Source organism: Poecilia mexicana, unplaced genomic scaffold, assembly GCF_051168715.1.
Source record: "Poecilia mexicana isolate PSO_F unplaced genomic scaffold, ASM5116871v1 scaffold_7, whole genome shotgun sequence".
Classification (NCBI taxonomy): Eukaryota; Metazoa; Chordata; class Actinopteri; order Cyprinodontiformes; family Poeciliidae; genus Poecilia; species Poecilia mexicana.
This window is the reverse complement of record NW_028263376.1, coordinates 31,098,617-31,122,838: the sequence shown is the minus strand read 5'-3', so window position 1 is coordinate 31,122,838 and position 24,222 is coordinate 31,098,617. Positions and strand designations below refer to the sequence as shown.

The window sequence follows — 24,222 nt, the reverse complement described above, 5'->3', positions numbered from 1 at the left end:
GGCTCAATTACTCACTTTCCTTTCCTCTCGGTCAATAAACTGTTAAACTAAATAGAAATCAGTGTTTTGTATGTTTGTTTAGTGGTGTTACGGCAGCCATAAGCTGGTTAATTTGTAAGCAGAAGGTGAGGATCAAGGACAAATACCTCCTGAAAGCAGGTCGATAAATCATTTCGTCCTTTCCAGGAATCTTGTTTATGTTGGTAATAAACCAGAACCCAGGTACAGATGTATTTATTTGACCTAATGACAGATGTTTAGTTTATTTCATGTAAGCATCCATTCTAGCATTGCGCTGCATGTTGGAGTGACTGTACTTTCTTTTTCAAATTTTAATTCCTGCCTTTCCAGAGGAATATTGCTTTTATTGGACAACCTAAAACAGGTGTCCTTGTCTTGGACAGCTGACAGTGTGTCTTCAGTCAGAGGCTTCTTCAAAGTCACTGTAATACAGACAGCTACAAGAGCTCTGCCAACAGCCATCACTATCTACAATAACTCTTGGAAGAATTTGAATTAATACGAGTTACATTTCATTTCCTTTTTGGATTTGTATTTTTTTAATTGGACTGAATTTTAATCAGCTTTCTCATAAGACAGCAAGTTATTTTTTTCTATTCTTTTAGTTTCCACATCTAGAGACTGAACCTTTTACCCATTTTTGTTTCCAAATAAGTTAAACTCAGTGAGATTCAATCATGTCTTTCCAAAGTCTGGACTTTTACTAGGCCATTCTAAATCATGGATTTGCTTTCCGGCAAGACAACACTGGATGCTTTGTGTGCCACAGATAGAGCTGCACTGGATTGAAGAACACAAGGTGGATGTCCTAAAAAGATGCATCAATGCTAAGGTGCTACATCAACAAGATGTTTAGCAGGAGCTAATGCTAAAGTGCTAACTTCAAATTATATTTGCTCTTAAAAACTACAACCCTCAAGCACCAATTTAACTTTAACTTTATAATTTATGTGTGTAAAGCCCCTGGACATTGTTTATGTCTGTCTTGTTCTCTACTGTCTGTTTTTATCTTATTCCTGCTTTGTTCCTGTTTGAAATCAGCTTATTGGGAACAAACGATGGAGGAGAAGAAACAGAACTTTGGAGTTACAGTTTTCAAAATAAAAGCGTTAATATTAACGTCTAAATACTTGTTAACAGTCAATAACCAAAACCTCAACACAGATGTCAAAGTTTACAAAATAGTGCTAAAAGTTAGTAAAAATGCTAAAAATGAGCTATTAGCAGATTACAACAGAAGGAAATGGGCAGATATCACACCTGACACAGTTACACTGATTGACAGTATTTGGAAATATTAGTTTAGTTTGGCCCACATGACAAAACGTTTTGTCATGTGGGCCAAAATCGACAAGTGAATAGCAATTATGTCCCCCAAAAACTTAATAAATAATAGAAAAATTAAAATCAAGCAGTAAAGTTGTTTTTTGTAAAAAAAAAAAAAAAAAAGATCCAAAGCTTTAAAATGATTTTGCAGATTTTCTGTAGTAAAATAAATTTTTAGTTTTCAAATTCTTTTGGGCTTGATTGAACACATTTATTATCTTATAAGAAAAAGATTTTAGTTGCTTCCTTTCAAAACACCTGCTATGTTTAGCCAAGTTTAATCAATTAAATAAAAGTTTATTTTATAAAAAATAAACTTTTTATAAAATAAAAGTCAACTTTTCAGTAAAAGTCTTTACATATTTGCGTTAACATTTTCTATTGTGAGAAAATTACAATATAAAAAATATTATGTTTAATCAGGGTGACCATTTCACCCTGGTTAAAAACGAGGTTTGCATCAAGCCTGTGATGCACAGGCGAGATTTTCATAATTCTTGAATTGCAGTTGGGGGGCCACACAGATTCACTCATAAATGGCCCCCGGGCCACATTTGGACACCCCTGGTTTAGGGAAGCTAAATGCACTGAAAATGAGAAAACGCTACGGCGTTCAGCTAACAATTAGCTCACTGTTAAGGCACCACATCAGAACCATCTCTAAAGCAGAGATCAGGAGTAATTTGCTTTAAATGTTCAACATTTCCGCATTTTATCCCGTGTTATGATTCAATGATCCCCTGATGCAGATTAAAGTATGTCAGTAACAAAGCCTGCTGTCTGATCAGCTGAAACGGTGCGACTGGGAGATGTTTGTGAGCATGAGCAGCTCATTTGTGCTGATGCTTGGCTGTAATGTGTTCCCACGCCGGGACTGCAGTAGTGACTGTGGGAGTCACGGCCCCTCCAGGCAACGACATTAATAAGTGTCAGGAAGCAGCAGGAGCCCACCAGTGGGAGAGGGAGCTTTCTAAAGAGGTTTTAATGACATTGAAAACAACTAACTGCTTCGTGTTCAAGCACATGCAGTGTGGGGAAGTTTTTCCAGTGCACGCCTTTATAACTGTTATAACATGTTTTTCTGTTTACACCATTTGCACTTATGTTTATTCCATATGAAGGGTCAGAAAATAAACTAAAACCCAAAAGAAACCTTGTGCAAATATCTTAGTGCACTTGAAATAATAAATAAGCTAACTTAAAAATAACCTTTTCTCTTATTTCAAGTGTATTAAGATATTTACACTAGAAACTGGACCAAAACTACTGAGTGAAATTTAGTTTTCTGCAGTATAAAAGTTAGGAATCGATGTCACAGGAATAGGGCCTTAAACCAAAACACCTGATATTTTTAACAAAGGGTCACCAATACTTTTGTCCATGTGTGTAAAATTAATACATTAAAATAATGCTTTAAAATCGCCTTAAGATGTAAAATTATAAAAGCTTATGCTGTTATGTAGACATCTATATATACTTGTCCAATATTTCCACATACTTACTTTCACACGATTTCCAATCAACATTGTGTTTTATTGACTTTGCATTCTAAAATGCCATTTATAAGCAGTTCAACCTATTAATGAACCTCCTGGCGCCATGTTGAATTCCTAACAGGAAGTTGTGGTTGTTTTGAAGGATTCTGATTGGCTGACATAGGTTTTACCTTTGCGCTACACTGCCCCCTATGGGTTCGGTGTTAAAGTACTTTGGAGAGTTTGAATCATTCACCGTGTCTTGCAGAAATCCTCTCCAGTCTTTTTGAGAGAAATGCTGCCATTGGCTCATCTGCAGCAGATACTGACACGCTGTGCTCATTTCCACTCATCAAGAGGCTGGAAACGGTTCGGCCTGCTGCGCCCATCAACCAGTCCTTCAAACCCTTCAACCACTTTTAGAAACTGCTGCCAGGCCCAAAATAAAATTATCACAGTCTCTTCTTTGACTGTACCTTTTCCAGCTGATATCAGCCTCTGAATGTTAGCATCAGAGCTAATTAGCAGCTCAGAGTCACAAGATGAAGCTGATTTTGAAGATAAAAAGTTTCCCTGAAACTCTTTTCATCTCCAGCTGAATTATTTTACATTTTAATTTCCCAGCATACAGCCATCATAATCCAACACAAAGACACAATCATACACACACTAGTGTTGTATGAGACCGGTCTGGAGACCTCTTTTTATGGTCTCGGCCCCATTTGGTCTCAGACATTGAGGATTTGGCATTTTATTTCAAGACCACAACTGTGGAAATGTCACTAAATTGTCAGCATATTGTCCAGTTTATTTGTCAACATTCTTGTTTTCACTGGATGTAAAACATACAGGTAAAAATCCAATCAATAACGTGACTTACTAACTTTATATTTGTAACTGTGCAGCTATCTTTGCTAACCTCTACGGAGCTTACCTTTCTTTGAGCTTCCTTTCAAAGTGATGCTAAAGGTTGGACGTTGTCCTCACCGTCTCTGAAAGCGAAGAGCTGCTGAATTTACACGTTATTATATGCTTTCTTATGATTTATGTAGGTAAATTTATTACCAATGAATAGATGGGCATCTTTTCCCGCTCCGAGACAAACACTGCGCATGTCCTGAGCGCCGTGCGCGAGTCAAAGGGTAAATAGATAATCATTACATATTATTAGCTTTAGGTTAAGATTGTGTACAACTAAAAATTAAGAGCAAGAATCTAGTTCATGTGGAACATTATTTCATTCATTTACATTAATCATGTACATGTTTGTACAAAAGAAAAGCTTGTTGTTGCAGCCAGCCCCACCCACCAGCTCCTGGGCTGACCTCTGACCCGCTCTCCATCTAACGGTCCGGATAATCCCTACAAAGGCTAATATAAGTAGTAACATGAAAAATCTGCAAACTATTTTTAATTGATTAAACGATTGTCATAATAATTGATTACTCACTATAAAATTGTTTTGTCTGATCCTTACTGCACATCTCTTTTAATTTCTTCTTTTCTCTTTATTTTAGTGATGAATCAGCTACAACCAAATTCTCCAAAACATACAGATAGTAAGGTCAAGTTCTCCCTCGAAACCTCACCTTACCAAGGCAACAACAAAAAAAACAGAAACAAACCAATGTCTCACTTTGCTTCTGATGTGAATCTTAAAAACGCATAAACTCCGAGCAGTTCTTGTAAGGAAGTTAAATTACTCCACAGAACACAGAAACGTATTATGTTCTATATTGGAGCGCCCTCTTGTGGGTAACACACAGATAGCGCTTTAGTAACTTTGTCATCTTCAATTTAACTTCAAATATTGTGAAATTATAAAACATTCAATACATCCCTACAGGTAGAATTTTGCTTAGACGTTTAGACATTTTACTTAGCTGAGCAGGAGTAGGACAGTATATTTTTCTTCTGCAACAGAAACTATAAAAATATTCCAATTTATCAACATTTTGTCTCCCAACAGCAGCAAGATGGTTCCGGGAGGTGAGCAACACCAGGCTGCAGAGGGAAATGATAATCTAATTTAATTACGACATTAAATAATTATAGCCACCGTAGTTTACATCAGTGTTGGGGCTGCGATCCCCTGGAGAGCCACCAAGGGGCGCCAGAGGGGCCTCAAAGCTGGAGAGAAAATGAGAAAAAAATAAAAATAAAAAATTGAAACCCCTTTTTATTCTTAAGTTTTGCTTTCTGTTTTTCAATTAAAAATATATGTATGTATGTATGTATGTATGTATGTATGTATGTATGTTTCTGATTGACATAAATAAATGTAATAATTAAGGACTATCGAATAAAAAACATTCCAAAGTATAATTCTTTACATATTTTGAAGCAGTAAAGTGGGTCGCCGCCCAGAAGTTAATGCTGTTTGGGGCCTGGAGGACTCCTGGTTTAGACTGTAAAGTGGTCTAAATCTAAGGTTTAATTGTAGATAATTAAACCTTAAAAAATGTTTGTATATTGGGCTTCTATAAGTCCAATATACAAACCTAAAATCACTTGTAGTACCAAAAGCAAATTCATTGTCTACCAAAAATAAAAATATGCAAGACATTTCTGTAGGAATGACATTTCAAGTCTTGCTAAAATACTTATCCTTTGTTTCTTCTCTGCTGTCCTTATAATCTGAGATTGAAGAGGTGAAGGTATGACAGGTTGTTATTGATCAACAAGTTATCAGAGTGTGTGTATGTGTGTGTTGCTAGATGTTTTGTATTCCAGTCAAGAAGACTGAGTCATGGTTCTAGTAAACAGCATCCCTACAGACGTCTCAGAGTATTGATGACATGTCCTAGACAATGGCAGACATGAGACAAGGACACAAACCATGATCAGCATCTATTTTATTGATTGTTGCGTTTTAACCATCCCCTCTCTCCTGCACACACACATCCACAGAAACACACACACTGAGGTTAACTGAATTAAAGCTTTAGTGAAGAAGGATGGAGGAAATGTATGGAGGAGAAAAACCACCCACTTGATGTGGAGGAGATAATGGACCAGATAGCTGCTTAGAAACAAACTCAATTTGCAAAGCAGAAGATCAGAACATGGGAAAAAAGAAGAGGATATAATCAGGATACGGCAATAACCTGCTTTGTTTTCCTGAAAAGCCATAAGAGTAGCAATTTAAATGTTAACAGTCCAACCCAAGACTTAACTGAACCTGGCCGCAGACTGAACAAACTGAGCAATAAAGACAAAAAGGACGTTAAACTATTCGACCAGGCAGCAAAGAAGAGGATTTCAGATGGGTAAAATATGAAAACTGTGAAAGAAAAACTAGAATAAACTCATCAAAACAGACTGTAATGACCTAGCTAGCACTGGACGTTGCCAAGAACGTTTGCCGACAACGTTCGGCCGACGTAAAATGAGACGCCATTAAACGTCCGTTCAGTGAACGTTGGTTAGCCGTTTGCTAGCCCTATGCTAGCTCACCCTCCGTTGGTTAGCCTAGCTGCAGGTAATAATGGAGAAATATCAGATTGATAAGACACCGGAATTCAGAGACAGACGTTTTTTACCATTCAAGACAACACACCGTCTTAACGGAGGAGCTGAACCTTAACGGCAGGAGACGGTAGGTTAATATAACGGCATCGTTTTTATGACGGTGTGTTAGGGCCACGCTAAGGTTTCTTTTATTTTCGAGAATAAAAAGGATAGGATAAAACTTCTTATGAGAATACAATCATAATATCAGTAGAGTAAGGCTGTAAATTAGGAGAATGAAGTTATTAGTAATTTTAAAAATACTTACATTTTTACAAGTCTGTCACGTCAGCTCTTATCGAAGCATTGCTCTCATTAAAACGACTCTTTTGCGTAATTTCGCGTCTTTATTGTACTAATAGTATGACTTTATAATATTATGGCTTTATTCTTGTAATTAAAAATATCTTAGTCGTTGGCATAAGTTTATTTTAACACTTGCTTCAGATAATAACAATATAGCCAATTGATGGCTAAAATAGTTTTTTTCGCCCTGAAAATGCACCTGAGCAAATGGCAAAATAAGTCAATTTTATAGTTTTTATTTATACTTTAAGATATACAGAGAAGCTTAAACATGTAGAGCTACCCCATTATTAATTTCTAGTTAAGTTATTTTGCAGAATTAGTGGTTGATTGGATTGTGATAATACAGACCTTTCCCTGTTATTTGTTATATTTCCCATTTTGGTTTGACATATATTGTGTCCAGTGTGTGCCAGAAGTCTTTTTTTGAAAACGTGCTAAACGTGTTTCTACGGAGCCCCCCAGGGGACATGGGGAATTTTTTTTCTTTTGCGTTCCCTCGCAAAACTTTTGCGTTCCCTCGCAAAAGGTTTTGCGTTCCCTCGCAATAATCTACTGATCAGTTCATGCGGCATAATTGATATTATAAGCCTTTTTTACGGTGGAAGCCGTACTTTCTGCTTTAATACAAGCTTATAAGGTTTTCCCATGGACTATTGAGTTATTATCGCGGGGTAATAAGTCATCTGATTGTGTCTCTGTTGTGTTCGTGTCTGAATGGTTTAAAGTGCAGCTTTCTGTGCCGTAATAAACACGTTTTATTATTATAAAACACAGCAAACTAATGGTGGTAGACGGCCGCACTGGATTAACTCGGGGAATCTCATCTGTCCGTGTATCAATCAACTCCTAACCTCTTCTTTGTTCTGTCACAATTATCGATTTTTTAAATTTTTATTATGCTCCAAACTTTGCGAGGACTGACCCCCCAGCTCACCCGCTGCCTCACACACCGAGCCAGCAGCGTCACCTTCCCATTCATACTTCATGACGTCACGCCCACATCGACACGCCCACCACCAGGTGTCAAAGCCGCTGCTCCTGTCATATCAATAATTACTTATTTCATTCATATTGCTCTTATAGAGCCTCAGTGAAAACGTGTTTATTATTATTAACGCTTTGGTGTAAAAACTGATTGAAAATCGATTTATTTACTGCATGTTTATGTCTGTTAAAGCTCAGATGGAACGGCACAGAAAGCTGCACTTTAACCCATTCAGACACGAACACAACAGAGACACAATCAGATGACTTATTACCCCGCGATAATAACTCAATAGTCCATGGAAAAACCTTATAAGCTTGTATTAAAGCAGAAAGTACGGCTTCCACCGTAAAAAAGGCTTATAGTATCAATTATGCCGCATGAACTGATCAGTAGATTATTGCGAGGGAACGCAAAAGTTTTGCGAGGGAACGCAAAAGTTTTGCGAGGGAACGCAAAAGTATTGCGAGGGAACACAAAACCTTTTGCGAGGGAACGCAAAAGTTTTGCGAGGGAACGCAAAAGTTTTGCGAGGGAACGCAAAAGTATTGCGAGGGAACGCAAAACCTTTTGCGAGGGAACGCAAAAGTTTTGCGAGGGAACGCAAAAGTATTGCGAGGGAACGCAAAACCTATTGCGAGGGAACGCAAAAGTTTTGCGAGGGAACGCAAAAGTATTGCGAGGGAACGCAAAAGTTTTGCGAGGGAACGCAAAAGTATTGCGAGGGAACGCAAAAGTTTTGCGAGGGAACGCAAAAGTATTGCGAGGGAACGCAAAAGTTTTGCGAGGGAACGCAAAAGAAAAAAAATTCCCCATGTCCCCTGGGGGGCTCCGTATGTTTCTTGGTTGGTGTTTGGCCGATGTTTGTTCCCAAAGAGTGGTGACTTGGAATTGATGCAGAATCTTTTTATCGCTTTGTGTTTTTAACGGACTCAACCCACATTTCCACCAATTTCCTTACAAATCTAGCACCATTTAAAGAGTAACTAAACCTCTTTTTATGCAAATAAACTGTCTAAATTGGTCGCTAAGCATGCTGTTTTTAAGTTTTATTTGCAAATTGTATTTTTGTGTAAATTTGTTTGATTCCCCAAATATTTGATATAAAACTGTTTTCACATTGGATTTAGCTCCACTTTAAAAAATAAACAGTTTTTAAACAACATGAGTTTCTTTGTTAACAAGCAAAAAAATAATTTTTTGTTCTTTTAGTGCCAAATTGTATACTGCTGCTGTGGATATAATCCCAGATGGGCTACACTGCCTCATAAAGTTTTCCTCCAACCATGTTGGGTTATCCTGTCTGTTTTAAAAGCAATCTCCTGTCTGTTCTTTGCTTGATGCTGCAGAGACGTGTTTTTCCTCAGACACACGGTTCCAGCCCAACATATGCTCTAGCTGAGCGAGATCAGCGGCACCACATGGGGTTGCCACATCCTTTATCAAACGAGCCACATCCAACCGCGGGGGGCATTCACAACGATTATCATACGGCTCCCAACGTGTTTGACAAAAAGGGCACAAATGGGTCGCCATATTGCACCCAGCTTCAGAAAGCTGTCAGGGTAAAAATGTCTGCCAAAATGACTGAAAACAGAGCGGCAATAAAACCAGGAAGTGAAACAAAACAAACAAAAAAACAATATGGTTCCACTCACCACAGCAGGGCTAAAACATTTATGACAATGACTCTGATAATATGAAATAAAACAATATATAATACACCATATATTCATTGTTTCATATCTTAGGTAATCCTCTTCTCAAATTTCAAAAATCCTTGAACAACCAGCAACACAAACTAGATACGAGACTAAATTATTTTATGACTGTGATGCTGTGGATTTTATTAAATAATAAATACACACAAGCAGTTACCCATCATTTGTCTATTCCCGAGAGGCGTTACGGGACTTTGCAATAATCACTTTAAAAAAAGAAAAACAACTCTTAAAATACTAAATCTCAAAATTTATCAAGAAAATTTCTGGATTTTCTTAATGGTGCAAACGTTGCTGCAAGTTAAACCATGGTTCCTCTGTTAGCTTTATCAAGAATTGGTAACTAACTGGAAGATGGACTTCATTAAGTAACGAGCAATGGTTGCTATGGCGATGCTCACCTTTTTTATGGCAGAAAGGGTGAATGAAGCCCACAGCACCACTAAAAGACAAATAAATTCACCCGTATTCAGTCATGTTAAAACTGTGAGTGGTAGCGCCTTCTAGTGGTCACATAAGTGTATTTTAATTTGTCTTCTGTGTTTTATGTAGAAAACATGTCAGAATAATGGCAGGAGCAGATTAAAGTTTAGTGGTTTAACAGAAAAGTGCAGCAACGGGAAACAAGTTGACAGAAGACAAAAAAAACTTTATTTGATTTATAAACATTCAGCAATTAAACTATGGATTCAAAAATAAAAAAATTCCAAAGATTTTACAGGATTAGACTTTAGCCTTAGCAAAAGATTAGGTGGTAAATTAATAAAATAATAAATCAATCAAAAATATATACATAATATTCAGAAAACCTGAGCAGTGATTGTATGAAAATCTTTAAAAGGGGAAAATCTCACTGTCAAAGAGCAGTTTAAACATTAAATATGGATGAAAACATAATAAAACATAGTAAAAAATATTTAGACAAAATTTACATTTTTATATTTCCATATTTAAGTAGTAAAATTAGTGAAAGTCTGTGTGCATAAAAATAACATTATTCTTGATACGAAAATTTCCATATCAAAAAATACAATTTACTACATTTATTAAGCAAAATTAAAAACTTGATAGCTAGCTTTTAATTTCGATAGATAAAAGGCAAATTGTCTGAATGAAAATTAATGTGAAGTTACTAATTAAAGTGCTTGGAGTTGAAAAACGTTAAAAAAACATTTTTAATTAACGTTTTTTTAACATAAATATATGTGGAGGCCTGTCACAATAAATCAGATAATCGCATGATGAATTAAAACGAACTCAATAGTTTCCATTTGCATGATTTATCATTTTTCTCTTTTTTAAAATCTGGATGATAAAAGTCTTCAGTCTGGTGCTTTTGTTTCAACCAGCCCTTCTTGAAAGGACAGTTTTGCTTACAGAGACTTCATAATTTTGACTAAATTCCTTGTCAAACGGCGTTTTGACTGAAGTCCAAAGGGTTGGAGTCCCAGTTGACGGCGTCTCAACTAAAGTTCTACAGTTTTTTATTTCTCTTTCTCACTGTTTACATTTTAATTATGTTTTTTAAATCTCTTTCTCACATGCTGTTTTTATTTTAATTATGTAAAGCACTTTGAAATGCCTTGCTGCTGAAATGTGCTATACAAATAAAATGTGATTGATTGATTGATAATTCATTTTATTTGTTGTTTCTGTAGTTTTATTTATTTATTTAAGATATTTAAAATACTTTCCAGTTCCAGTGCTAATTATTCATCAGAAATTAAAGTTTATTGATCTTTGAGAATGTGTTCTTGCATTATCATTATGTAATTACATTATATTATTTGAAAATGGTTTCAAAACAACAATATTATCATTTTTAGACAATAGGGATAAAACTTCAAATTTTGTCATAAAATCAGTTAATACTTAAAGATTAGGTAAATCTGAATCAACTGATTACTGAAATAATTTTCATCCCTGCACACAGAGATGTGATGTAGCAGCATTTTGAAGAACAACAGAGCCGTGTTCCAACAATCTGACCAGTTCACCACCAGTAAAAATGAAAAGCAGAATATGGGACCAAGGGAGATGGATGTAAAGAAGAAGGGAGGGGCTCGAAGTACCGAGGGAATAGATGGAGAGAGAGGGAGGCTGCGATGGAGGAGGCTGATGTCATCGGTGCGGATGAGCCAATCAGAGAGCCGGGAGCGGAGCAACGGGGGGGTTTGGAGACGGAGCTCTGAAGGGTGTGTTTTATGATCCACTGCAGATTCAAAGCAAGAAGAGAAAAGAGTGGAGAAAGGGAACGAGCCAGGAGACAGAAGTGAAAAGATGCTGAGATAAAGGAGAAGCGGAGATGGAGACAGGAATGTGAGGAGGAGAAAACGAAGGGATAAAACAGAAGGATAAAAGACGGGAAGACGGGGAAACACCTGCAGAGGTAAAACAAAGGCTTCGCAGGCCGCTGTGTGTGTCTGGTGTCAGTGTGTTTGTGTGTCAGCTGGAGGCTCAACCGTCTCTTACGTAACACAGCCGCAGGTACGGAAAGCTGAAATGTCTCTGAGTTGGTCTGTGAAACACTGAAACGAGTCCTGGACGCCTTAATCTGGACTGCAGAACCTAGGAGGTACATTGATTTAAATTTGACCCAAAGTGTGTGTGTCTGCTTTATGAAATCCCCATGTGGATCGAGGTAGGAGTGGCAGTCTGGCCAAGAAAAATGAAACCAGTCGGGGAGGCGTTTGGTTTTTCTCTGGTTCATTCACGTTTCTGCTTTGCTGTCACCTGTGGTCAGGAGGTGGCTCAGAAACTGGACTGGACCAGCCTTCAGGGAGGAGTTCCTCCTTCCCCACTCTGACATCGGCCATCATCTGCAGGCGCTTGTTTTTATTAATATTAAATGAAATAATGCACTATAGCAGAATTTGTGATAAATTATTTACACGTGTGTAGCTTCCTAACTATTCCAGATTACCTTCTATGAAGAATAATCTGTTTCTGATCTGGTTAGACTTTTCAAATCAAGACATTAGACATTCTGCTGTCAGAAGTTTATTTATAAATTAAAATGATTTATTTTAGTCCCTCTTTTTCTCCACAGTCAGCTGCAGCTGAATCACTTAAATCACTGAGTTGCACCACGTCTGCCTTAATTCTGAGAAACTATTGACCTTTTTTTTTTTTTTTTGGCAGAGTTGTTGGAGTTCATAAATTAAATTGTTTCCTTCAACAGACCCTGGTTTTAAGTCCATTACTTTTTAAAAGGGTTGAGGTCAGAGCTTTAGGAATGCCGTTCCAGATACTTCGTGTTTCTGTTTAGAAGTTTTTGGATATCATCCAGAAACGGAAACTAGCAGCTACACTCAATCAGGATTATGAACCAGAAGTTAAAAGGTCGACGCCTCCTTCAGGCACAGAGACAATCAGACTGTTCGCAACACCAGCAACTAAGGATTTAGGATTAGATTAGAGAAAATAAAAATAGCGTACAATCACTGCAGAAACCAGAAGAGTTCAGATGAATAATTAATGCTCAGCACAGCACCTTCCAGTTATTTGTTGGGTTTGTTTTTCTAACATGAACTGAAGGCAAAATGAATGCAGATAAACTCCACATCCAGCTACCTGTTGTTGGTTTGTTCCCATACGTTTATACAGGTTTTTGTTTTTTTTTTAAAAAAAGAGAAGACAAGGTTGAATCAGTGCTAACATGCGTTATATTGATCTGGGCTCTGAGTATCTCCTGATTAGTGTCAATCAGAGAGACAGTCTGGGGGGAAAACCTGTTTCTCTAGTGCCAACCTGAAGGTAGAGGTCTAAACAGTTCATGTCCAGCATGTGTGGGGTCTGCTGAGATGCTATCAACTTTCACAATGCGCTGAGTCAAACCAGCCAAACCCTTTGAGTGACCTGTTCCCCTCCTGGCCTGTGGGGGCGCTGCACCAAGAGCCACTGAAGGAAGCGACACAAAAACCTCTGAAGACACTGAGAGCAACTTCCTTCTTCACCAGATGGGAACAAGATGGAGGCGTCAGATTTTAGCTATTGGAGGATTTCTCTTTAATGTTTGGCTAAAGACCAGGAGCCATTTCTGCTGCTAGCGCTAGGCTAGCACGTTTGGTTTGGTTGTATTTACCCAGAGTGCCCTGCGCTGTAGTCCACTTCCTGCTTTTGAAGCGGTCTCCGGTCCGCTTGGCATTCACATTCAAACAGAACCAGAGTTAGCTTAGTGTTCACACCTCACCAACCGAACCAGACTTTCTAAACAAATGGACTGGAGTCGGACTAAATGGGCCTGGTGGGAATGCAGCCAACGTCTGAAATCCCTATTTCAGATAAAACATTTTAATAGAGAAATGAAGACTCTTTTATACTTGCTTTTAGGTTATTTAACTTTTAATCAGAATGCGTATTCTAATTTATTGAATATGACTGAATGTTGACATCACTGAGTTTCTGTTATGTTTGAAGGTTTACGTTCAGTCTCTCTCTCGTCTCGTTGAGTTCATTTTATTTTATCTCCCATTTAAATCTTGTCATTAGAGGAAGCCAAAATGAAAGTAATCCATATGTTTAAATACTTCGGTCTTAATTTGCCATACAATAAAATAAAATATTCTTTATCGTCTTCCAGGTGGCTTCTTTTTTTCCCCCAGTCAATAATCCATTAGAGCGCTATTAAAGTCTTTCACAATAGAAGCATAACCACTCAGATACATGGCAGAGTTTCAATTAGGAAGATAAAAAATAAAACAAGATGAAGAAGAAAGCTGAACATCTCCTGCTGGATGCCAGTAAAAGTATGAAGACGTCTTTTAAAGCTTCAGTTTGATTTGAAGATGATCCAGTCTTTACACTAACTGGATGATGTTTGATAGATCTTCTGTTTGTTTCATAACCGACGGCGCTGAATGACCTCACCGTTGCTGCCAAGGCGATTAATTAAATTACTGAGCAAAACTTATTCATAAGGAACCAAACTACGATAACATGGAGGCGTTTTTTCCGTTTTTTCTTTGTAATCCCAAACATGCTCTGCGTCGCTGAGCTTAAAGCAGCCGTCTTGTTTTCAGCAGATTTTTATTCCCTAATTATTTTTACTCACAACATGTTGGGATTTTCGCCCAGATCTGTTTATGATGTTTGCAATTTTCAATGAAGTCTCAGACTAGATTTTATTATTACATGAATATTACAAGCAAAACTTAATGTTTAATATGAATAATGTGTGATATATTTGCATGAGACAATCAGATATAATAATCTTGGACTTCTTCCTACTCCTTTTCATCAGGTTTTTAAAGTTATATATATAAATATATATCTTTATGACATAAATATATTTACATTCTTGTTTTGTTTTTTACTTATTTGAAGTAAAGATTTAATTGCAAAATGTCTAACTGTTCCATCATGCATATTCAGTTTCTCATTGAAAATCGTTGTTATAGTTAATTTGTGGCTGTGAATTTAGTTGAAAAATGTTTATTTTTAATTACCGTATTTTTCGGACTATAAGCCGCTACTTTTTTCCCATGTTTTGAACCATGTAGCTTGCAGCCCCGTGCGGTTTTTCTGTGGATTTTTCTTCAACCACCAGGGGGCGCTTTAGCAGGAGGTGAATCATTAGAAGTAAAAATTGGAAATCAAAGAAGTGCTAATTTTCATTTAGAACAAGCACATGCTAGCAGCAGGCATGACGGAGAAATGTTTTCAAACTCATAGCCCCTCGTCATGGAAACATCATGAAGATGATGCCGCTTTCAAGTTGAAGGCTGCCGATCTGGCAGTGCAGATCGGCAGCCTGTACTGCCAGATCTCCAGATACCAGCGGCTTATGGACGTTTCCAGTTTTTTAAAAAGCTTTGTAGGTGCGGCTTATAGTGAGGTGCGCTCTATAGTCCGGAAAATACGGTATATTTCTGCTTTATGAGATGAACTTTAGGTTCCAGAAAAACGTTCTGGTGATTCCTGAGCTCCGCTTCTGTTTCCACCAATAACCACAAACTGAGAAATATCGGTTCTGTCTCGACTCAAACTCTCAACTGGATCTGAAATGTAAAAATCCGTTCAGATGTTTTCATCAAAGCTACATGAAAATAAACTAAAACTGCAATTAGACCTACCACAATTACACATTTTACTGGGCGATAAGTTGTCCCAAACGTTATTGCAATAAACAATAATATTGTTGTTTCGAGACCATTTTCAAGTAATATAATGGTCACATATTCTCAGTAAGCTTTATTTTCTAATGAACCCTTATCACTGGAACTGGAAGACATTTAAATGTCCAAAACAAATAACAGAAATGTAAATAAATTAATTATAAAGTCTGTGTAAACAAAATTGTCTTTCACAGAAAAGGCCAGATGAGACCAAAGCATCAGACTGAAGAGTTTTATCATCCAGTAAAAACGATAAATCATTCAAATGGAAATTATTAGATTCTTTTATTTTATTATGCCATTAATTGATTTATTGTTCATTTTGACAGAGCTAGCCTCTACATCTATATAACATCAACATAAAGCCAAACTAGCAGTTAAAAAACTCAAGCTCATTGAACCTCCGGCTGTTTGAACTTTTATTCTTGGACTAATTCGGTCCGGATGCCTTCAAACTTTGCTGTTTTGCTGAGAGTCTACACTCGTTTCCACAGGTTTGGGAAACAAGGATGCATCGCCAACAGCAGGTGTGAACAGCTCAAAATCGCTCCCTCTTCGTTCATTTCCAGCTCATCTTACGGCGAAAATCATTTTCCTCCTCCAGCCAAGCGACTGGCAAAGTTTGTGCATGTGAAATTTCAACCTCGTGCACAAACAGGCTGGCGACGCAACACAAGAAAGCCGAAGCTAAGAGTTCGCTCATAAATCAGCCTTACGTTTGGGAGACCGGTGCTCGGCCGGTACGTCCATGTGAAGAAAAGGTCTAAAAATCAGCCTCCACATCCACCCAGCAGGTCATGTCTGCATGCTAACAGTTAATAATAATCATCCCACTGTTGCCAACTCAGCGACTTTATTACTATATTAGGATTATGCAGCTGAAAAGATTTGTAAAAGATTTTCGAAATGTACCTGTGTATTTGTGCATTAAAAAGAACTAAATATTTAAAGTAAGTGACAATAAAAAGAGGTGTGCAGATATGAACAGAAATGTTGCTTAAAATGCGTAAAAAGCTGTGCAGATGCAAGCAGGAGTGTAAACAGTTCCTACGTCTGTTGGGAGAAGTGATGGTTATAAAGCCTAACAGCTGCTGGCAGGAAGGATCTGTGCTAACGCTCCGTTGTGCATCTAGGATGCAGCAGCCCGTCACTGCAGGGGTTCTCCCTATCTAGTGCTTGAACTGTTAAAATATGAAGTTATGATGTTTTTAGATGCTATTCCTGCCGGTTCTGGTCGCTAAACCCAGAAACTACGGCGGTTCCACTTATTTAAAGTGTTTGAATAATTGGAAAACTTTACTGGAAGCATTAACCTTCACCTCACAAAAAAGATTTTCTGATAGCTCTCTGACTTTCTGGTGTCATTTTTTCAGTTTCTGCTTCCAGGTTCTGTTCTACATAAAGGAAAGAATGGCCTCTTGTCCTTTTACAAAGTGAGTCTTTAGCGTTTCAGAGCCAGACTGAAAGGTTTTTTATCAGAAATGAGGGTTAGATGGAGGTCTGCTTGACTAAATGAGATTAGCTAAATTAATCCTCTGGATTGCTTATCCATCATCCCTTTCTCTCATCCGTTGTTCTGCTTTCTTCTTTGCTCTGTTTTTTTCCACTTGTGCCCATTAAGACGAGGTTGTTGTATTAATGAAATTAAGGCGTGCCCTGCTTAATTTTTCTTCCTTCCTCTGGGAGTGTGTGCGCGTGTGTGTGTGTGTGTGCGTGCGTGCGTGTGCGTGCGTGTGTGCGCGTGTGTGTGTGTTGGTTGGTTTGTCGGACTGAACATTAGCTCACATTAGAGACTGTTTTAAGCAGCTTATCTGAGTTTGAGACCTTAATCTGGTCAGAAGCAGCTAATCTAACTTTAGTGACTTAAACAGATTCGCTGAAGAGAAGCAGCAGAACAAAGAGAAACACTCATCCTGCGAGTAACAAATATGTGACCTCTGATTTTTTATTATTATCATGTGACCATAAAAACAGAGGCCGCTGTGTTGGTCTGCGCTCCGGCTAACTGTTTCATCATCACTCATCTGACTGCCGGCCAAATACTGCACAATTATTTCCTGTGTTTTACACGAACATGTTGGAATGAGCGGCGTTGGGTTTTGGGAAAACGATGAGCTTGGTGATGTTTTCCACAGAGTCACAAAGAACTGCACACTGGGCCTGAAAGGCATACATTTTTTGGACAATGTTGCAACATTTCCTCTAGAAACCAGGAGCTGACTGTCTGTCAGTTTGCCTGTCTGTGACTTTATGGAGAGCTGCTGCTGATCTGAAGCTGATACAAACTGAAGGCTGACGCTTCCAGCCATCAAAACCTTTAGATTATGTCAAGTTGCTTCCGGGGGGAGGAATAAACCTGAATCATTACAGAGGTAAGGCTGGCAAATAGCCATCAGAGCCAGGAGGCGGGGCTTATCGCTGTCAGTCAATCTCATGCACTCTCTGCTAAATGTGCTAATGGCGAAGAAGCAACTCTCCGTTTCAGGAGAAGCGTTTATGTGCCGTCAGCTGCTCCTCAGAACTTCATCCCCCACGAGTCCTCACTCTACTAATTGGTGCTGGCTAGTCTGAAGGAGCAAACAGCTGGTGGAACATCTGCAGAGCTCATTATAGGAGCTACTTCTCGGTGAAACGCTGAGAAATGATTTAAAAGCATGTTAAAGGGTTAATGGAGCAGGAGCTTCTTAAGAGACAGAGTTACTTTTCAGGTGTTGAATTATGAAATCAAGTTTCTTTTATAACAAGTGAAGGAAACATAGTTACTGGATTATGCTATAAAATGGCATTATGTGCCTGGATAACTCAACACTGCCTCTTTAAGCTACGACACAAAGACAGATTTACAACAACGTCTTGAATAACTTCACAAATCTTCACTTTAAAAATTCCTGGGCATTTTCCCTGACAGTCTAAACTTATTCAGATCGCTAGAGTAGGTTATAGAGAGAAAAATGAGGCCTTCATGGATGATAAAAATCATGAAGTAGATTATTTCACCTCTTCCTGTTGCCTTAAATGTTTGTGATTGTGGTTATTTGTCTGCATGTTCCTGTTTCTACTCACTTTCAGGTTTGGCACTGGAAGCTAAACTTCAGCTGTCTCTGTTTTACCCTAAAACAAAATAAACCCCTAAAGACTTAGACAGTAATTCTCCAGACGTCTCATAATTAATGCATTTGGTTTGTAGCTTTTGCTACAGACGGAAGGCGAGTAGATTTCCCTTCTATGATTGGACTGGATTTAAAAAGTCTGTGGCTCTACGTGCTGCAGAGAGGAGAACATGAAGACGGGAGGAGTGTGTGTGTGTGTGTGTGTGTGTGTGCGTGTGTGTGCGTGTTTGTGTTTGGAGGTGAGTCAAGTGGATGCTGGGAGTGGCTCTGGAGATGAGGTGTGGTGAGACAGAGAGGGGGAAGGGAGGACGGGCGGAGGGACGGGGGATGGGGACGGATACCCGGCCGTGTGGCGCTGGAGGTTACCATGGCGATGGGGAGCGACAGAAAGTGATGGGAGGGACATCAACACATATTTCACTGAGCACATTTACGTCTTTCCCCTCTGACTCATTGACGAGCCCTAAAGCTTCACAGGAAATGAAGAAAAAGGTTTTCTAAATAAAAGAAGAAACAAGACCTCCCATGAGGGAATAGCAGTGAATTTATGTCAAATATTTCTGTTGTGATTTGGCTTTAAATATAAAACCTGGATGGAGAACCAGACCGACTCTGATCGATCAATCAAACCTTTCTTAACTCTGCCTGTCATTACAATTAGATTAGATATTTGTGCGATAAGTTACAAACATAAGTGATCTATATAGCTTTATCTTTGCTCCACCAGAAATTATCTGCAGGAAGATCAGTGGACAGAAAGCAGAGTTTTTTCTGGGTTATTTTGGTGTGTGCTGACAAAGCAAAACAGAGTAAAATAAAGGATTATTCAGGAAAAAAACCGCAGACCAACGCCGTGGGGAATGAAAAATGTATCACAGAAAGTGGAGCCTGAACAAAGCTAATTCGCTAAACATGTATGGAGGGATTTTACTGCCAAAAGTCGAGAACTTACAGCTTGGAAGCAGCCTGCTTGTTTTATTTAACCAAAATATTTAAAAGTAGTAAAAAAATCAGATCTATTTCAATTGACAACATCATCGACTTGAAATGGGTCTAAAACAGTTTCAGTAAAACGAAGAGCAGGCATTTAAGGTTGGTTTAGCAGATACTGACTACAGAGAACACAGATGTGCTATCAGTTTTGTGTTTACGACAAACGATCGCAGGCGATTTGGCCAAAACCTTTTTAAGACTCAATAAGTTCATTTGGAAATCAAACGATTTCTCTTTTGTAAACATGTCATGACTTCCTGACAGCCGTAACGCGCAGGAAGAAGCAGAAAACCAAAGAGGAGGAGCTACAGCTATCTGTGGTAGCCACACAGGCACACCCAGGAGTTATTATCAAGCGCACCCAGAGGAACACCGCCATTCTATTGGCTGGAACGGTTGCTAGGCGATGGTACAGCAAGAGCAGAGATTGCAGATGACAAACTGCTAAATTTAGAAAGTGCTGCCATTTTACTACTAACAAGCAGAGTTGGGTAGGAACTAATTGTTAAATATTAAAAGATTGATAATTTGATCGATTATTCAGTGCTTGAATAGACTTTATAACAAATACCTCCTTACTCTAGTAATTTCTTGGATGCTACTTTTTACTTTTACTTGAGTAAAAATATGTTGAAGTACTTGAGTCCAGCGTTTGGGTACTCGGCCTCCCTGTAGCTGCCACGCTGTCCGTAGCCAGAAAACAAACCCACCTTTCAACTGTTGCTGCCTTGTTTCCGCTCACTTTGAGTCCTCTGCATTTCAACCATCGTTTAAGTTTCTCCAGCTTCTGTATCAAAGAATATTGAAACAAAGCTCCCGAGACGTCTTCATCATCTTTGTTCAGATTTCTCTCTGTTGTGTTTTGTTTGTCCGAACATCCGGGCAACTAGCGTGCTTATGAATATTAATGAGCAACAGCGGCGTCTTTTGCCATCAGGGCTTTTTGCAAGTGAGCAGAAAGGTTTGTGAGCAGTTCGATTTGATCTGTGCTGGGAGAAACCTGAGGAGGATATTGGAAAGAGAGCAGAAGTTTTGAGAGCAGAGGGATGAAATCCTGCTTTCAAATTAAAAATTCTCAGCAGGAAGATGCACCATGTGGTACCAAAACCAGATGATATCTGCATTCAGTATCTAGTCCTGCATAGATCACATCCGCTCTCAAGCTCCACTGCTGTGTGAGAAAATATGAAAAGATAGCGTTGCGCTCCTCCTCAGGTGTTGGGGTTTTAGTCTGCCTGGCGGATGAAGCGTACTTCCTCTTTAGTCTGTCCTTCAGACCTCAAGAAGCACCAGAGTCCAGAGAAACCCCGCAGCCACTGGGTCAGTCAGAGGACTGATGAACCCGAGGTATGATTTTAAAAGGGTCATCTTATAATCATGACATACGAAGGCGCCTTAAGGCCATGGTGAGAAAATTCACACACAAAAAAAATGTTTTTAAATTATTCTCAGAAATTTTCTGGAAAAAAACATGGAAATTTTCTGAGTTTTTTTTTCCAGATAATTTCCGAGACTAGTCTCTAAGTCTCTGAGTTTTTTGGCAGAAATTTACTACTTTTTTTTCTACTTACAGTGGCCCAAATATGTTGTTGTGGAAACAGGTGAAAGCAGATTGTTGTAGTTCATAGGCAGGTTATACTTTTACCTTAATTCTTAACTAATAAAAATTAACTTTTGTATTTTTGACTAATCCGGAATAACGATGGGAGTGAAATGTTTGCTTGACGTGTCTCTGCGCCCTGAGGGTTCGCCCCGCTCTCAGCTGGAACCTCTCGCCCCTCGGCTAAATCTAATGGACCCCAGCTGGAGTGGGTCGCTGTTCAGACAGCAGCGTGCCTTCACTAATGACAGATTTATGCATTCCTCTGCAATTGCTTTGTTTGTCGTGTTGGAGACAGGAAATTACAGAGACACACGGGCAAGTGGCTTTGTGTCTACGAGAAGTGTGTGTGTGTGTGTGCATGTGTGCGTTTGTTTGTAATACCTTGTGGGGACGATGTTCCTGACATATACTACATGGGGACCAATTGATCCTTGTGGGGACCGGAGCCTGGTCCCCACAAGGGGAAACCATGTTTTTTGGTCAGGGGTCAGAGTTAGGGCTAAGGTGTCAATTGAGTTTTGGTTGGTTAGGGTTAGGGTTAGGTGTGTGATGGTTAGGATTAGGAAAATAGTAAAGGTCAGGTTTAGGCTGTAGAAATGAATGGAAGTCAATGGAAAGTCCCCACAAAGATAGCCACGCAAATGTGTGTGTGTGTGTGTGTGTGTGTGCGTGCGTGCGTGTGTGTGTGTGTGTGTGTGTGTGTGTGTGTGTGTGTGGGCGGTCATGTAAGGGGGGTGGTAACCCAGAAGTGCTTCAGTGTAATGCCTAATTTGAATGAGAAAAGAAACGTTCTGGGCGCTGAAATTAGTTTATTCTAGATTTCAGTTTGTAAATGTCACAAAAACGCAACATAAGAGAGACACAGGAAGAATGTTTTGAAAGGGAACATATGCAAAATCTACATTTTGCATGTTTTTGTTCTTCCATTTGAGTTTCTATGGCTTCTAAAAACAGCCAAGCACTTAAACAAATTACCCATCTGGTTCTTGGCAATAAATGAATGTTTTTTGGTGTCTTGAAGATGAGCTGTTTCAAAAACCTCCGAAATGTAACGTCACAAATCTGCAGGCATTGCCTGTTACCTAGTGACCCCACCAAAACTCTGCCTGTTACCTAGCAACCCCAGCAGAATTCTGCCTGTTACCTAGCAACCCCACCAAAACTCTGCCTGTTACCTGGTGACCCCACCAAAAGCCTGTTACCTGGTGACCCCACCAAAAGCCTGTTACCTAGCGACCCCACCAAAACTCTGCCTGTTACCTAACAACCCCAGCGGAACTCTGGCTGTTACCTAGTAACCCCTAAGCTGAGCTCCAGCACGTTTGGTCAGCTAGTTTAACCACTGTATGCGCTCTACAATGGCTGCTGGAAAAAACAAGTGCTTTGTTGTTGACTTGCCATCCAGAAACCACTTGCTGCATTCTTGTTGGTTGTGCAGGAGGCTCCACTTCCGCTTTTCAAATATGAATGGTTGTGTAATTGCACATCTTTTTGCAGCCATTTTCACTTGCGAGTGTAAACATTGAGTCAGGGGGCATGGCCAGCAGTGGCTTAATTGGATTTAAAGTGACAGGAGACCCTAAACAGCTCAGAATAGACAGAACTGAACAAACTGAAATCTCATTATCTAAAAAAATATAACAAACATGTTTGGTATTTACCATGGGACTAACCTAACCTGTTCAAGTTAGCGTTAATATTGTTATACACAATTTAGTAATTTTTCACTTTTTGACTAACTTTTTGTTTTTGGCTTCTGCCTTTACCTTTCTATGTTGTTTATTGGTTATTCTGTTCTTCTTCATCTTTAATTAGAAATGTAGAGGCTTTCACCAATAAATAATTCCTCCATTAAAACCATTTTCTCTTAAAGACACATTCAGGTCTAACAGAGCACATATCATCAAGGTCAGATAGACCCTTTAAATAAACACCCTAAGAGTCGGAGGGGGTTGAAGTCAACCCACCAAGCAAACAGTGAGCCACGCTTCAGCTCGTCTTAAAGACATTTTATTTGAGATTTAAACATTAAATTTATGATCATCTATAGTGATTTCTGAAAGCTTTCTTTTGTTTATGGGACCATATTGTGAAACTGTTTACCAGAAGAGATTTGCATGTTTCCTGGCAGGAAAGAGTTTATCTGTTGGAGCTGTTCTTTTTGATAAATGAACTCGTTTTATTTCCTGTTTTTGCAGACAGATTGAGCTGTTATCAGGCGCTCTATTATTAACCCATTTGCACACAGACTCACACAATGCACACCCCGTTGCACAGCAATTAGCATATCGAGGGCAGTGTGGGGGTTCCTCGTCTTACCCAAGGACACTTTGACGTCTGGCAGGTTGGAGATCAATTAGCTGAAACTCAGCCCCTCCACCCCTGATCCACAGCCAAGAAAACATCAAAAACACCCACATACTGACACACCCCACCGTTTTATTTATCAGGAGACATTTAAACGTGTTAATCTGTTCTCACATTTTCACAGAAATTCAGCTATACTTAATCAGAGAAAACTGTGAGCCAACTATGTGTTTTAAAGAGATACAGGCAGTCTGCAGTTCAAATAAATGGTTTATCTGCCACTTCACGGCGGCCATGTTGGATCTTAAAACGCCCACCCAGGATTCTTGGTGTTTTCCCAACAGAACGCATCAAAAGCTCATTTGTTGGAAGGATTTTCCTCATTTAGGAGTGTAAAATGTGGAGAAACCAGAAGATTTCTTGAGTTTTTTTTGCTGGCAAACACCAATTAAATCTGGGGTTCCAGTTTGAACCCAACATTTTAGTTTGTTTGACACACATAATGTTTCCCGTGTCTCTGTTTTTCACCAAGTAGTGGAAAGGAAACCTCATTTCTGCCTCTGGTGAAGGCTGGGATTAATAATCCAATGTGGTGACAGAGATTATGAGCAGAAAAAACAGTCGGCTGCATGTTGGGTGGCGTTTCCTCAAGTAAGAAGTTCCTCGGTCGGGTTTTATGCTGGGGGTTTGCATGTTCCCGTCATGCATGCGTGGTTCAGGTTTTCCTACTGAAAGCCTCTAAATGG

At 39.0% G+C, this 24,222-nt stretch overlaps 1 protein-coding gene across 1 annotated transcript in view; it reads left to right on the top strand.

Moving 5' to 3' along the window:
• Positions 1-11,287: 11,287 nt before the first annotated feature.
• LOC106925021 (neural cell adhesion molecule L1.1-like) overlaps positions 11,288-24,222 on the top strand; it is a 46,118-nt gene continuing 33,183 nt past the window's right edge. Inside the window, exon 1 of the mRNA XM_088007465.1 lies at positions 11,288-11,736. The gene's annotated coding sequence lies outside the window, so the exon portion shown is untranslated. The remainder of the gene's footprint in view (positions 11,737-24,222) is intronic.